General features: G+C 38.5%; 1 protein-coding gene across 2 annotated transcripts in view; it reads left to right on the forward strand.

The window, feature by feature from the left end:
* The window catches only part of ARB2A (ARB2 cotranscriptional regulator A), a 631,322-nt gene that overhangs the window by 597,759 nt on the left and 19,416 nt on the right, over window positions 1–14,147 (forward strand). The gene's annotated exons all lie outside the window — the stretch shown is intronic.

A 14,147-nucleotide genomic window follows, 5' to 3' on the forward strand; every position in this document is an offset into this window, starting at 1 on the left:
CTACCAGTCTGCCTGGGTGTGTATAACCCCCCTCTATAAAATGCTGTATATGGATTTTTTTTGTTACTATGTGCCATGTTATGGCATGTAGACCTATCCAGAGCCATCTCCTATCACCATTGTATCTGCCTTTAAGTGCATGTGACACCCTCTCTTCTGAATAGGATCAAGCCTTATTCCTACTGTCAAGATCGTTTGAAGCCACAGATTCATCTAGTCCTTTGTGGCTGCCATTTTTATCAGGAATTCATAACAGCTTTTGCTGATCTGCCATTTTTACATATCACTGTTTCACTTGTATGATTTCTAGCGAGACAAGCTCAGACCGCGCATCCTTTTACTGTGTAACAGAGAAAAAAGGAGCCGTCTCCAGTGTCTGCTCTGTGGAGAAGGTTGATTCATGTGTAAATGATCAGTTGCCCTTTATTTGCGTGGCCTGTTGAGAGTACACATTGAGATAAAAAGCTTGGTGGGTCAGGGCTTAGCGTGTGCATGTTTCTCCAGTGGCCACAATGACAGTGGTAGAATTGTTGTCAAAGATTATCAGCCAGGCTATGATGTCTCTTCATTTTAATGCATGGTGTGAAAGAAAACCTGAGAGGCTGCACAAAATATACCGTGTATGTTCTTGTATTTACGGACAGGAAAATGCTTACATTAAATTATGTATCAGTAGCATATAAACTAATCTGTGGTAGAATGAAAGATAATGGCACAAATTACAGATTATTTATTATATTTTGTTTTATAGATACAAGGGAACTTGACACACCAAAACTGTATATAAGGACTTTATTATACAGGCAATCCCACAAAAATGTAAAATGTAACAACCGTTTCAACCTATAGATTTGGATCTTCGCCAGACACAATAGGTACTTGTGTAGGGATATGCCTTTGAAGGTGATGCTGTAAAAATCACCATGAGACTATAGATACAGGTGCATCTCAGTAAATTAGAATATCATCAAAAAGTTAATTTATTTCACCAATTCAATACAAAAAGGGAAGCACATATATTATATAGAGTCATTACAAACAGAGGGATCTATTTCAAGTGTTTATTTCTGTTAATGTTGATGAATATGGCTTAACGCCAATGAAAACCCAAAAGTAATTTTCTCAAAAAATTAGAATAATTACCACAAAACACCTGTAAAGGCTTCATAAGTGTTTAAAATGGTCCCTTAGTCTGGTTCAGTACACTAAACAATCATGGGGAAGACCGCTGACTTGACAGATATCCAGAAGGCAGTCATTGACACACTCCAGAAGGAGGGTAAGCCACAAAAGGTCATTGCTAAAGAAGCTGGCTGTTCTTAGAGTGCTGTATCCATGCACATTAATGGAAAGTTGAGCGGAAGGAAAAAGTGTGGTAGAAAAAGGTGCACAAGCAACCGGGATAACCGCAGCTTTGATAGGATTGTTAAGAAAAGGCCATTAAAAATTTGGGGGATATTCACAAGGAGTGGACTGCTGCTGGAGTCAGTGCTTCAAGAGCCACCACACACAGACGTATCCAGGACATGGGCTACAACTGTCGTTTTCCTTGTGTCAAGCCACTCATGACCAATAGACAACACCAGAAGTGTCTTACCTGGGCCAAGGAGAAAAAAATAACTGGACTGTTCCTCAGTGGTCTAAGGTGTTGTTTTCAGATGAAATTATATTTTGCATTTCATTTAGAAATCAATCTCTTAGAGTCTAGAGGAAGAGTGGAGAGGCCACAATCCAAGCTGCTTGAGGTCTAGTGTGAAGTTCACACAATCAGTGATGGTTTGGGGAGCCATGTCATCTGCTGGTGTAGGTCCACTGTGTTTTATCAAGACCAAAGTCAGCGCAGCCGTTTACCAGAAAATTTTAGCGCAATTCATGCTTCCCTTTGCCAACAAGCTTTTTGCAGATGGAATTCTAATTTTCCAGCAGGATTTGGCACCTGTCCACACTGCCAAAAGTACTAATACCTGGTTTAATAACCACAATATCACTGTGCTTGATTGGCCAGCAAACTCGCCTAACCTAAACCCCATAGTGAATCTATGGGGTATTGTCAAGAGGAAGATGAGAGACACCAGACCCAACCATGCAGACGAACTGAAGGCTGCTATCAAAGCAACCTTGGCTTTCACAACACCTTAGCAGTGCCACAGGCTGATCCCCTCCATGCTACGCCGCATTGATGCAGTAATTCATGCAAAAGGAGCCCCGACCAAGTATTGAGTGTATTTACTGTACAGACTTTTCAGTAGGCGACAACGTTTGAGTTTAAAATGATTTTTTCAGTTGGTCTTATATAATAATCTAATTTTCTGAGATAATGACTTTTGGGTTTTCATTGGCTGTAAGCCATAATCATCAACATGAACATTAATAAACACTTGAAATAGATCCCTCTGTTTGTAATGACACTATATAATGTTTCCCATTTTGTATTGAATTACTGAAATAAATTAACTTTTTGATATTCTAATTTATTTAGATGCATCTATAGATCAGATTCCTGTTCTGCATAGATGTACTGTGCTCCCATATAATAATAATAATAATAATTTTATTCATTTATATAGCGCTATTAATTCCACAGCGCTTTACATACATTGGCAACACTGTCCCCATTGGGGCTCACAATCTAGAGTCCCTATCTGTATGTCTTTGGAGTGTGGGAGGAAACCGGAGAACCTGGAGGAAACCCACGCAAACACGGGGAGAACATACATACTCCTTGCAGATGGTGTCGTTGGTAGGATTTGAACCCAGGACCCCAGAGCTGCAAGACTGCAGTGCTAACCACTGAGCCACCGTGCTGCCCCCCATATACTTTTTCCTGGTTCTATATGCAATTTATATGTAGTCAAGGCTTAAAGGGTTTTTCCTGCTAAAATAATTTATTGCCTATGCACAGGATAGATGATAATGATAAATGTATGATTGCTTGGGGGCCAGCTACTTCAAAACCTACCAATCCCAAGAATTAGGGTGCTAAAGTACCATGTTTGAATGCAGCAGTGGTGTGCATAGTTGGCCACCTTCACTTTTATAAGACTGATGAAATGTTTTTTTCCATCAGTGACCTAGAAGTAAATGAAAGTGAAATCCTTGATCTTGCGATCGTAGGCGGTCCTAGCAGTTGGACCGCACCGATCATAAATTTGTCACAATACATTTTTAATCTCATTGAGACTGTATTTATAATGACTTTTATGTAGTCATATAGAGAGAACCTTTTATAGGACTGGTAATGCAAGCAACACGACAATTCAGGAGCAGTTGAGGAGTCAAAAGAGGTTCCTGAAATTTGAACTTTGAATCTGCTGACTATGGATCCTCTTTGTTTTGTCAATCATGTCTCAGTGGATATGATTACAGCAAGGACTATATGACGATTTTGTCCAAAGGCTTCACCTAGATGAGTCCTGACCAATTATAATAGAGTATCTGCATGATTGTAAGTACTTTTTCTAACTCGTGAGCCAGAATAACTACAAAATTGTGGGGGCAGATATTTAGGAGCTGCGGTGGCCTGCAGTTGGTAATCCATCCAACATTTGGACTGAAAAGTGATTGTATATTCACATGTACAGTCATCCTACTTGTGCCCCTCTGCTTGCACCCAACTGTTTCCTGTGCCCAGATTGGTGTTCCATTCCTACTGCTTTCAAGGTAACGACTATTGTGGAATGGGAATTCTGTATATCTAAACCACTGATTAGAGAGATATGAAAGGTTAGTTCCGATTTACCACTGAATTCCCCTTATCATTGTGGTGGCTGTCTTGGAAGCAGAAGGAAAGGAGTGCCCATCAGAGCAGTAAAGGCACCAGGTAAGGAGAAATGTTTAGTCACTTTTCAGTCACAGGGTTGAGCATTAACCTTTTATAAACAAAATGTCCTTACATGCCCTGCATGTTTCAATTATTTATTTTGATCAGAAAAATGTTCTCACTGATGGTTCAACCAAAATTTAAAACCAGTCTAAGCAGTGGGGTCTCCGGGTAAAATGGAGTTAGGATTAAGTGTGAAGCTAGTTGAAACTTTGCTCCACTTTCTGTTGTCTGGGTGACCTATCGGGCCAACTCTGGTTGTTGGATAATTCTGGTTCCTTGATTATTTGGGACGGAGAGTAGATAAAGTTAGTATAGACCTTACTATCCTGACCCAATATGACTTTTGTTCAGTTCTGCTTAATAGCCAACCACTGAAAACTCTTCTTGATATCCATGTTACCACAAGAAGAAGAAAGCCTTTGGTGCACACTGCTTTATGAACATCAGCTAATTCTAAAATTACCCATAAAGATCGGGTTTACAAGCCTACACTGACAGCTCTACTTCCACGAGAAATGTGGAGATAATACACATTTTTTATTCGTCAGTTTCTGGCTTTTGTTTGATATTCACTAGCCTGTGGCTATGCTGCATCTTCCTTTTGTATGTAATGGAGCAGAATAACATCCCTTGTATACAAGATGAAAAATTCCTAATGTCTGTGAATAAAAAGACTCCTAAAAAGTTATTGATGTAGTATGTTCGTAATGACAGAATTTAAATATTTAAAGCACGAGTGAAAATTCATAGTAAAGTGGTGATTTGTTCGTTCCCTTTTGTTAGACTTGTAAAATGGTTGACTGAATTTGATTAGAGATGTGATGCCGAGCGAAAGCTCTTTTTGAAGCATGTCTCATAGTCAAGAAGCGTACAAGTCGCTAGCCAGAGCTTAGTGTGTAACCTTGTGTGATCTACCTTCATCCTACAGCAAATAGACGACCATTGATATAAGTCGTAAGGTTATGTCGGCCATCGATGAACATACTCCTGAAGGGTTCTAGAAATGTGTCCAAAACTACTGATCTTAGTGAATTCAGGTGCACTGGTCCTTTAACATACACATTCATAAACCATGGCTGTGTCCATAGTTTCATATAGCATTCTTTTCAGTGGGGCAGAATTCACTTCTATATTGATGTTCTTGTATAGGCGATGAAAGTATTTTTCTTCATAAAGTAAATTTTCACAATTTTTTATCCTTTTTTTATAACAAGGGTTAATAGTATCATAATTACCTGCATGTTAATGATAGAAACATAACAAATAATTGCAGGAGATAAAGACCATAATCTGACCAATTTGCAGTGGGTAAGACAAAAGAGCAAAAAAATATGAACACACTGGTCCAGGATATAATGCAAAATTATTTTATTGTTACAAATAGAGCAGGTGAAAGGGGAGTAAATGTAGGAACATCACCAGGAGTAATAAAAAGATTAAAAAATAAATGATGGTATAAAGTTATTGTATCAAAATAAACCACAACAAGGTAATAGATATGATATTACTACAAAGGCAAGCATATATACAATAACTTCGCAATAATGTAGGATATACCAACCAATGTAGTTCCAATATGTGTATGGCAGACACACCAGAGAGGCAATGGGCTAAAATCCAGATTAATTAAGGCGACACCTATATAGTTCCAATATGTGTATATGGCAAGACATTAAGGACATTGAAAAGTCTATATGGTTCCAAAATACAGTACATATAGTATGTTAAAGGATGTACCACAATGGATAGATCTATAGTTCCAATATGTGTATATGGCTTAGACACACAAAAAAAAAAATAGCCTATAACACACATATATATATATATATATATATATATATATATATATATATATATATATATATATTTATATATATATATATATATATATATTTATATACACACCTATATAGTTCCAATATGTGTATATGGCGTGACACTAAGGGCATTAAAGGTCTTATATGGTTCCAAAATATATAGTATGTTAAAGGATGCACCATTCTGTAAATGCTCCATATACTGCTGTGATACAGTGTATTTGGTTTTAGGGCACAGTACCTACCTTTAGGGGAGTACACTTGATCTTATCAAAGCCTCCTCTCAGGGTGTACATTTACTTTTTAAGTGCGTACATAAAATAACATCCATTTCTATATGCAATAATAAGAATATTTTTTATTTCTATAGCTAGGTAATATTCTGCAGCACTTTACAATTCATAGCGGACATATACAGACAATAATGATGTAACCGAGTAAGGCCAGGTTCACTTGTTAAGTATTTGGTCAGTATTTTAAATCAGTATTTTGTAAACCAAATTCATTCAGGAGTAGAACAGAGGAAAAGTATAAGGCCTTGTGCGCATGCTGCGTTTTTTGCCGCGTTTTTTGGGTGCATTTTTGGTCCGGAAACTGCATGCATTTCCTTCCCCCAGCAAAGTCTGAGATTTCAGTTTTTCTGTCCGCACGTTGCACCTTTTTTTTTGGGCTGCGTCTTTGTGGTGACCACATTGCAGCATGTCAATTCTTTTTGCGTTTTTGCCAGCATTTTTGAGACCTTTCAGTCAATAGATTTGACTTAAAAAAAAAAAAAATTCACTGGGCAAAAATGCGGTAAAAAAACGCAGTAAAACGCGACAAAAAATGCATGCCATAGATGGGGTTTTTTTGGGACCAAAAACGTGCATCTTTGTGGTAACCACAAAGATGCAGCGTTACATATATCTTAAAGGTATGTGCCCACGATCAGTGTTCACAGCATTTTGGACGCAGCATGCTTCAGCTGCGTCCAAAATGCTGTGATGCACAGTATAAGCACAGTGGATGAGATTTCTAGAAATCCCATGCCCACTGTGCCTGTACTGACAGCAGCGTCAACTGACATGTAGTGCGGCTTTCCGAGCCGCAAGCATGTCAATTCTTTGCTGCGTTGCAAGCATTCTCCGCATGGAGAACAGAAGAGAGACAGCAACTGACAGAGTGGGTCCTGATCGTGGGCACGTACCCTACTAGAGACATGTGCACAACTTCTTCATTATCACCCACTCCTGATTTTCGCTTACAAATACTGAGTTAAAATATCAACCAAATACTGAATGTGGCCTACCACATACATTATTATCCTCTCTTCCGGATAAATCATCTATAATGTAAAGATGCACATAAAGCTTTGATGAGCCTTCAACCATCAGCAGTCTCTCACGATTCCCCCAGACAAATGAACCGTACTTTTGGGGAGAGCTGAGTAACCTACCATCAGGCTCATCTTGCAGCTGCTTGTCTTTCTGATGTACAAAGAAGTCAGACGTTTAAATTCAGATCCTTCTCTTTCCCAACAATCATCTGTCCCAGGAGAGTCCGGAAGCCCCTCATACTTACTAGATGATTAAACCATTTTTTCCCAATCAGTGGGTTTGTTTGATTTGTATAGGGGTTTTACAATATAAAAGTATACACCCATAGTTCTTTCCCATTAGCCTTGGGATTCCCCACTATACATATAAGAAATCTTAAGTGGAAAAAAAATGAATCTGAGACAAAATTCCAAGCATTTACCCTCTCACCAATATTTAACGTGAATGTCACTCTTTTGCATTTTTCTTTAGTTATTAAACTGTTCATACAGGTGGCATAAAGGTGTAATTAGCCATATCTGTATGCCTCCTGGATGAGGCGTCATTTACAAAAATCATCTGTTATATCTTCTGGGCTATGGGGCGTCTGCTGCCCGGAAGATAAGCCAGCCTCCGGTCTTAATTATACAGGATTTCTCCTCCCCTTCTCTTCAGTGTCCCTGAGATGTCATGTGCACGGCTGGAATTCTCGCCACCTGCGCATTCTGCCTTCCGTCTCTCCCCTGCACTGTGAAGCAGCAGTGACTCCTCGGCGCCTGCGCACAGCAAAAATGAAGCTGGTTTCTACTGCAGGGCAGAACAATGCAGGGAGGGTTGGTAGGCAGAATGCACAGGCGTGAGATTTACTTCCAGGAACCTGACATCACAGGGACACCAGGGAAAGGAAGGGGATGCCGAATCCTGTATAATTAAGACCGGAGGCTGGGTTATCTTCCAGGCAACACACACCCCATAGCCCAGAAATTAAAAAATATAAAAGAGGATTTTTGTCAAATGACCCCTAGTTCAGGAGGCATACCATACAGGTATGGCTAATTTCACCTCTATGCCACCTGAATGCCCATATTAATAACATCAAAAATCTCAAGAGGGTGGCAGATTCCCTTTAATGCAACCTTTAGTTAAAGTTAATGTTATTTACTATGGAATCATGTCTAAAAACAGTAACATTTCCATTCAATGTCCCTATAAGCTTGTACTGTAAGCTGGGGATGGAAGCTTGACATGTCTGAAGGTTGGCAGTCACATATAACTTGCAGATCGTTGTCTTCTGGCATGTTGCTTCCTGTATGTATCAGCTCCGCACAGTTCCATTTCCTTCTGCTGCCTAGCATGGCTTGATCTGTGTGCATACAGCCTTGCCAAGAGTGTCATTTCACTCAATGCTTCCGATAAAGAACTATCCTAAAGAGGAATGTGGAGAAATCAGATTTAATTTTCAAAAACAAGGCTTGAAAACATTTGCCAGTTGTTCAGATCACTAGAGGAACATCTTCCACCCTCGTGTAATCATCCCTCACATACCGTAACAGTCCGGAGTAGATTAGGTTTAGCGGCTTGTTAATGTTGCACTGCTATAATATAGGCTGGGTTTCTCTGTGTGTATAGCCAGCTGCATGGGAATATTCCTCAGTGACGACAGTCCTTAAATCTCTTTTCTATTGTTTTTATATGTGTAAATAAAGTTTGCAAAATCTTGGCGTCATTTAATGCTGGAGAGCAATTTGACTGCAAGCAATATGGCACTGAGTGGGCAGAACCGTATGATTGTAATCTGCTGAAACATTTCTACAAACGAGAGAAGATTCTTTCTGTTAAATTTATTTCTGATCCTAAGTGATTAGTAGTCACGGCTCAAAGGTACATTTCCATTACTAATGCAGTTTAAAGGGGTTGTGTGGGGTTTTCAAAAGTTGCTTAATAGCAGGAATAAAATAAGTATGTCATTAAATTATTTAAAAAAAAACCTACCTATTAGTTACCTGTTCAGTCACGCTTTGCTCCACTACCATTGCTCTTGTGATTTCAAACATTCCTGCATGTTCTTGTCAATCAGTAACATGACTGGTGCAGCCAATCACTGGTCTTAGTGGTCACCAAATATATATGTAAGGGTCACCAGGCCAGTGCGAGACTGCATTAGTCATGTGACCAATAGGTATGACCATCCATGTAGAATTCCTGCTTTTAGGAAACTTTAGAAAATTCTGGAAAACCCTTTTAAATCCGTTCCCACCACAGCCATGTTTTATCCTGCTTTTGTTTTCCATCAACATAACTATTTTTTTTTTTTTTGCTGGGCGATTAATATTATTTTTAAAGCCCCCATTTTATTCACCATACAATGTACTGAAAAACAGAAAATAATTCTTTTGTGGGTTGGAATGGAAACTTGCAAAAAAAGACAACTAATAAATATAGTGAAATGTAAAAAAAAAGTTCAAATTACTCCCTTTTTACCCAATAGAAATAAGTTTTGTGTTTGTTTTTTTGGGGGTTTTTTTAAGGAAAATATGTGGCATCAATGTATCAATAACAGTCCCATTTATCATTAATCCTATCTGTAAACCCTGTAAACAAAAAACAAAAGCCAAAATAGCTTTTTTTGGTCTCTGCAATGCCATAACAATTGGAAAAACAGAGACCAAGTAGAGCGGACCTCATATTTGTTGTAATATACATGGACCCCATAGAATACATACAAAAACTTGTGAACAAGAAGGGGTATTTATCATGGTTTTTTTTTTAAGTAAAACTACTGTACCACAGTTGTGAAAAAGTATACAGTTTTGATTATTACAAAAAGTGCAAATATCAAAAATCACATGTGATGACAGTTAGTAGTTAGACATACATAGTAAAAATCCAATTAGATGAGACAGAGAGAGAAAATAAGGTCCCAGGGAGGGAGACAGACTACCCCTTAACTAAAACTGGTAAGAAAGTAGTATTACTATATCCCGGGGGCATATAAGTAACCAAAAGATATCAATAGTATACCCCCTGGGCTAGTGGAGTGATGGAATGTCCATACATTAAACAGTAACCAACAGGATAAGGTCCATATCTGGATCTCCATATCTGGATCTTATCCTGTTGGTTACTGTTTAATGTATGGACATTCCATCACTCCACTAGCCCAGGGGGTATACTATTGATATCTTTTGGTTACTTATATGCCCCCCCGGGATATAGTAATACTACTTTCTTACCAGTTTTAGTTAAGGGGTAGTCTGTCTCCCTCCCTGGGACCTTATTTTCTCTCTCTGTCTCATCTAAATGGATTTTAACTATGTATGTCTAACTACTAACTGTCATCACATGTGATTTTTGATATTTGCACTTTTTGTAATAATAAAAACTGTATACTTTTTCACAACTGTGGTACAGTAGTTTTACTTAAAAAAAACATGATAAATACCCCTTCTTGTTCACAAGTTTTTGAATGCCATAAAAATGTCATATCGATCCCAAAATGGTATCAATAAAAATGTCCTGTCGCCCTGGAAAAAATAAGCCCTCACACGGCTTCGTGGATCCATAAATGGCATGTCTCGGAAAATGGCAATACGATCAAAAAAACATTTATTTTTCTTCAAATTTCTTAATTTTTTTTCACCTCTAAAATCATTTAAAAAAATAGTAGACAAGTTGGTATCATCATTTATCATTTTTACAACACAATGTAAGCTATAAAAACAATGTCTGAATTCCAGTACATTATGTGGTATAATGAAAACTTGTCCCACAAAGAACTATGGTGATTAGTTTAATGTGCACAGAAAAATAAAAGGGTATAGCTCTTTGAAGAAGGGGAGGAAAAAAATAATGGAGATCGGTCCCTGGGTTAAGTGTTGCAATTTTCTAGTGTACTTTCTATACTAATTCTTCACAGTTTGCTAGATCGAAGCTTGAAACCTTTATTATTGAATTCTGGTGCATAAATATCTGTCATAGTTATGTGATGGATGCGCAGATCCTCAGCTCCTTACAGTACAATTATGTAAGTTTTGCAACCAGCAGAGGACTTGTGTGTCCATCCCATGACCACAACATATCCAACACCGCTAAATAATGACCGTTCTTAGAAATGTAGTCAACAGCAGAACGATGGTTCTTTGCACCGATTTGTTGACAACCCTCCATTGTGGTAGGAACAGCATAATAACAATAACTAGCTATTAAGCCTAGATATGTCATTAGTAAAGGGTCTTGCTGTAAACATGAAACTCATTTTGTAATTAATACTGCATGATTAAATGTAGTTTTTTATTTATTTTTTATGATTTTAAATTTGTCTCAAGGTTTCATCTACGTCTTAGGATCAGACAAGAATACAACTTAATTTAATATCACATTGCAGTTTTCCCCCTGCAAGGCAACAATCCGTGTCATCTCACATTATGAGGTTCCAGAGACAAGTAAAGTGGCATCATTCCTGAATGCTCAAGAGTGAGATGGCTAATAAACTAAAGATGCTGTGGCCTGGGAGAATTTTGTGTTTTTGTTTTCCTTTTGTGGTTTTCTTATCTCCACAAGAAATCTGAGAAGCAAGGAATTGCAATATTATTGCTTGTAAGTCCTAAACAGGGCAGAGTAGTAATAAAGAAGGTGCGGGATTCCCTCCAGCACAATTAAATTCAGAAAGAAGACACAAAATTTAAAGTGCCTAAGAGAAATTTACAAACAGTTACCTGGAGAGTAACAAAGGGGAAAAAGAACCTGGACCAAGCAAAATTTGATTCTTCGATGACAGAATGAATTTTTGACCTTTTGATAGTCGGATTGTTAAATTAATTTTTCTTACCTTTTAAGTTTAATCAGGATCCTTGGTGAAGAAAATAATCCAACAATGACACCTCAAGACTAGAGATGAGCCACCACCTTAGTGTTCGAGTTCGGTTCGGTTCGTCGAACGTTCAACGAACACCATTGAGAACAATAGCAGGCAAACACATACAAACATGCACAAACACAAAAGCACACACACATATTATGCTCACCTTACGTTCCGTTCCATCGCCTACCTCCTTGGACTTGCAGTTTGCCGGTACAATTTTTGGCATTCATGCAAAATGTTGCTCATTTATCAGGTGATTGGATTATTTATGGAGGAACAAAAATCATTGTTGTCAGCAGCACATCACCTGTTGCAAACTGCAGGTGTGCTGCTGATAACATGATACTATATGGGGACAGATTGATCTACTAGCGATTCTTTGTCGCAATCATTCTTCATCAACCTGTGTAGAGAGGATGGGTACCAAGTGCTGAACAACTTCAATATTGCTAATTGTACACTTTTAGGCTATGTGCGCACACTGCATCTTTGTGGTGACCACAAAGATGCACGTCTTTGGTCCCCAAAAACCTTTCCCTCGGCATGCATTCTTGCCGCGTTTTACTGCGTTTTTTTATAGCGTTTTTGCCCAGTGCGTTTTTTAAGTCAAATCTATTGACTGGCAGGGCTCAAAAACGCTGGCGAAAATGCAGAAAGAATTGACATATTGAATCTTTGTGGTCACCACAAAGATGCAGCCAAAAAAAAATCTACAACATGCGGACAGCAAGAATAAAATCTCATAGAATTTGGTATGGAAGGAAATGCATTCAGTTTTGGTACCAAATCTGCACCATAAAAAAGCAAAAAAAACGCAGTGTGCGCACAAGACCTTAATGGTCTGAACACAGTGCATGTAAATACAGTCTACATGTTTAAGTGTGGTGGTGCAATATGTGAACATTTAGGCTATGTGCACATGCTGCGTTTTTCTGACGCTGCATTTTTGTGTGGTTTTGGCCGCTAAAAACGCACCCGCGGCAAAAAAAACGATTTGGTGCGTTTTTGGCTGCGTTTTGCTGCGTTTTTGATCTCTGCGTTTTTCTGCTTTTTTCCAATGCATTGCATGGGGGGAAAACGCAGGAAAGAATTGACATGTCCATTTTTTTATTTTTTTTTTTTAAGCTCAAAAACGCAGCTTAAAAAAAAAGTTGTGTGTGGACAGCAAAAATGAAAACTCATAGACTTTGCTGGGGAAGCAAAGTCATGCAGTTTTGAGGCCAAAAACGCACCCGAAAAACGCGCAAAAACGCTGTGAAAAACGCACTGTGTGAACTTACCCTTAGGGCCCTACTTCAAAATTTCTCATAAGGCCCCATTTTGTGTAAAACCAGGCCTGCTGATGGCAGGGACTCATCAGACAGACCAAGATGTTTGGGCCTTCTGATCTGTAGTAGAAGTCTATGATCTAATTTAAAAAATTATTTTTATTATATTTCACTTCCCATTCCTATTTTACATTACAATAAGTTTGGAACTAGTCAATTATGTATTAATAAAAAGATACTACTGCAACTCTAGAAAACCCTATCCTTCACCAACTAGGGGGTATAGTTGAGACTAGACTCACTGCTGTTTAGTCAAGTTTTAGGCTGTGTGTGCACGTTGTGTACTGCCGTGACAAATATTCTGCAGCAATTTGGCAGCACATGACAAAGACAGAGTGGGAGCAGCATCCAAAGAGCACAAAAATAAGTGACATGTTTCTTTTTTGAGCACAGCGTTTTGGATCAAAATTTCAGCATGCAAATCGCTGCGCTCTCAAACGCAACGTGAGGATGGATTATGCACAATCTTCATAGATTGTGCTGGGGACACAGGACGCATGCATTTATGCTGCAGTGCAATACGCAGCGTAAACCCATGAAATTGCGCAACACGCGCAAATAGCCTAAAGGTCTGTTTACATGGACTGACAAGCGGTACGATACAACAGTCTGTCGTTTGAATGTCTTTTTACACAGGCAGACCAAAGTAAGGGATACGCACTGAATGATCTGTGCTTCTGCGCTCTGTGTACGTAAGCTTGCCATAGCTCTCGATAGTGCGAATCCTGGCTACACAACCAAAAGTAATAATATTTTGACTGCACAAAATATTTATTTCACAAAAAGTGAAAGCATTTTGCTCATTCTTCAGGGCATCAGCAGTCTATTTACACAGTAACATAATCGTGAAACAAGTATTTTTTTTATCAGCTCTCGTTTGCAGCTATATTGCAGTTTAAATGCCCCTCTATGGTTTTACAGCACATAGTTGTTATAGATCCGGAGCTGAAAACTGCTAACAAGAAGCAAATCTCATTCAAGACTCAATCTGTTAACATCATCTATTTTTGAATTGGTACCTGT

This window comes from Anomaloglossus baeobatrachus, chromosome 1, assembly GCF_048569485.1.
Source record: "Anomaloglossus baeobatrachus isolate aAnoBae1 chromosome 1, aAnoBae1.hap1, whole genome shotgun sequence".
Taxonomy (NCBI): Eukaryota; Metazoa; Chordata; class Amphibia; order Anura; family Aromobatidae; genus Anomaloglossus; species Anomaloglossus baeobatrachus.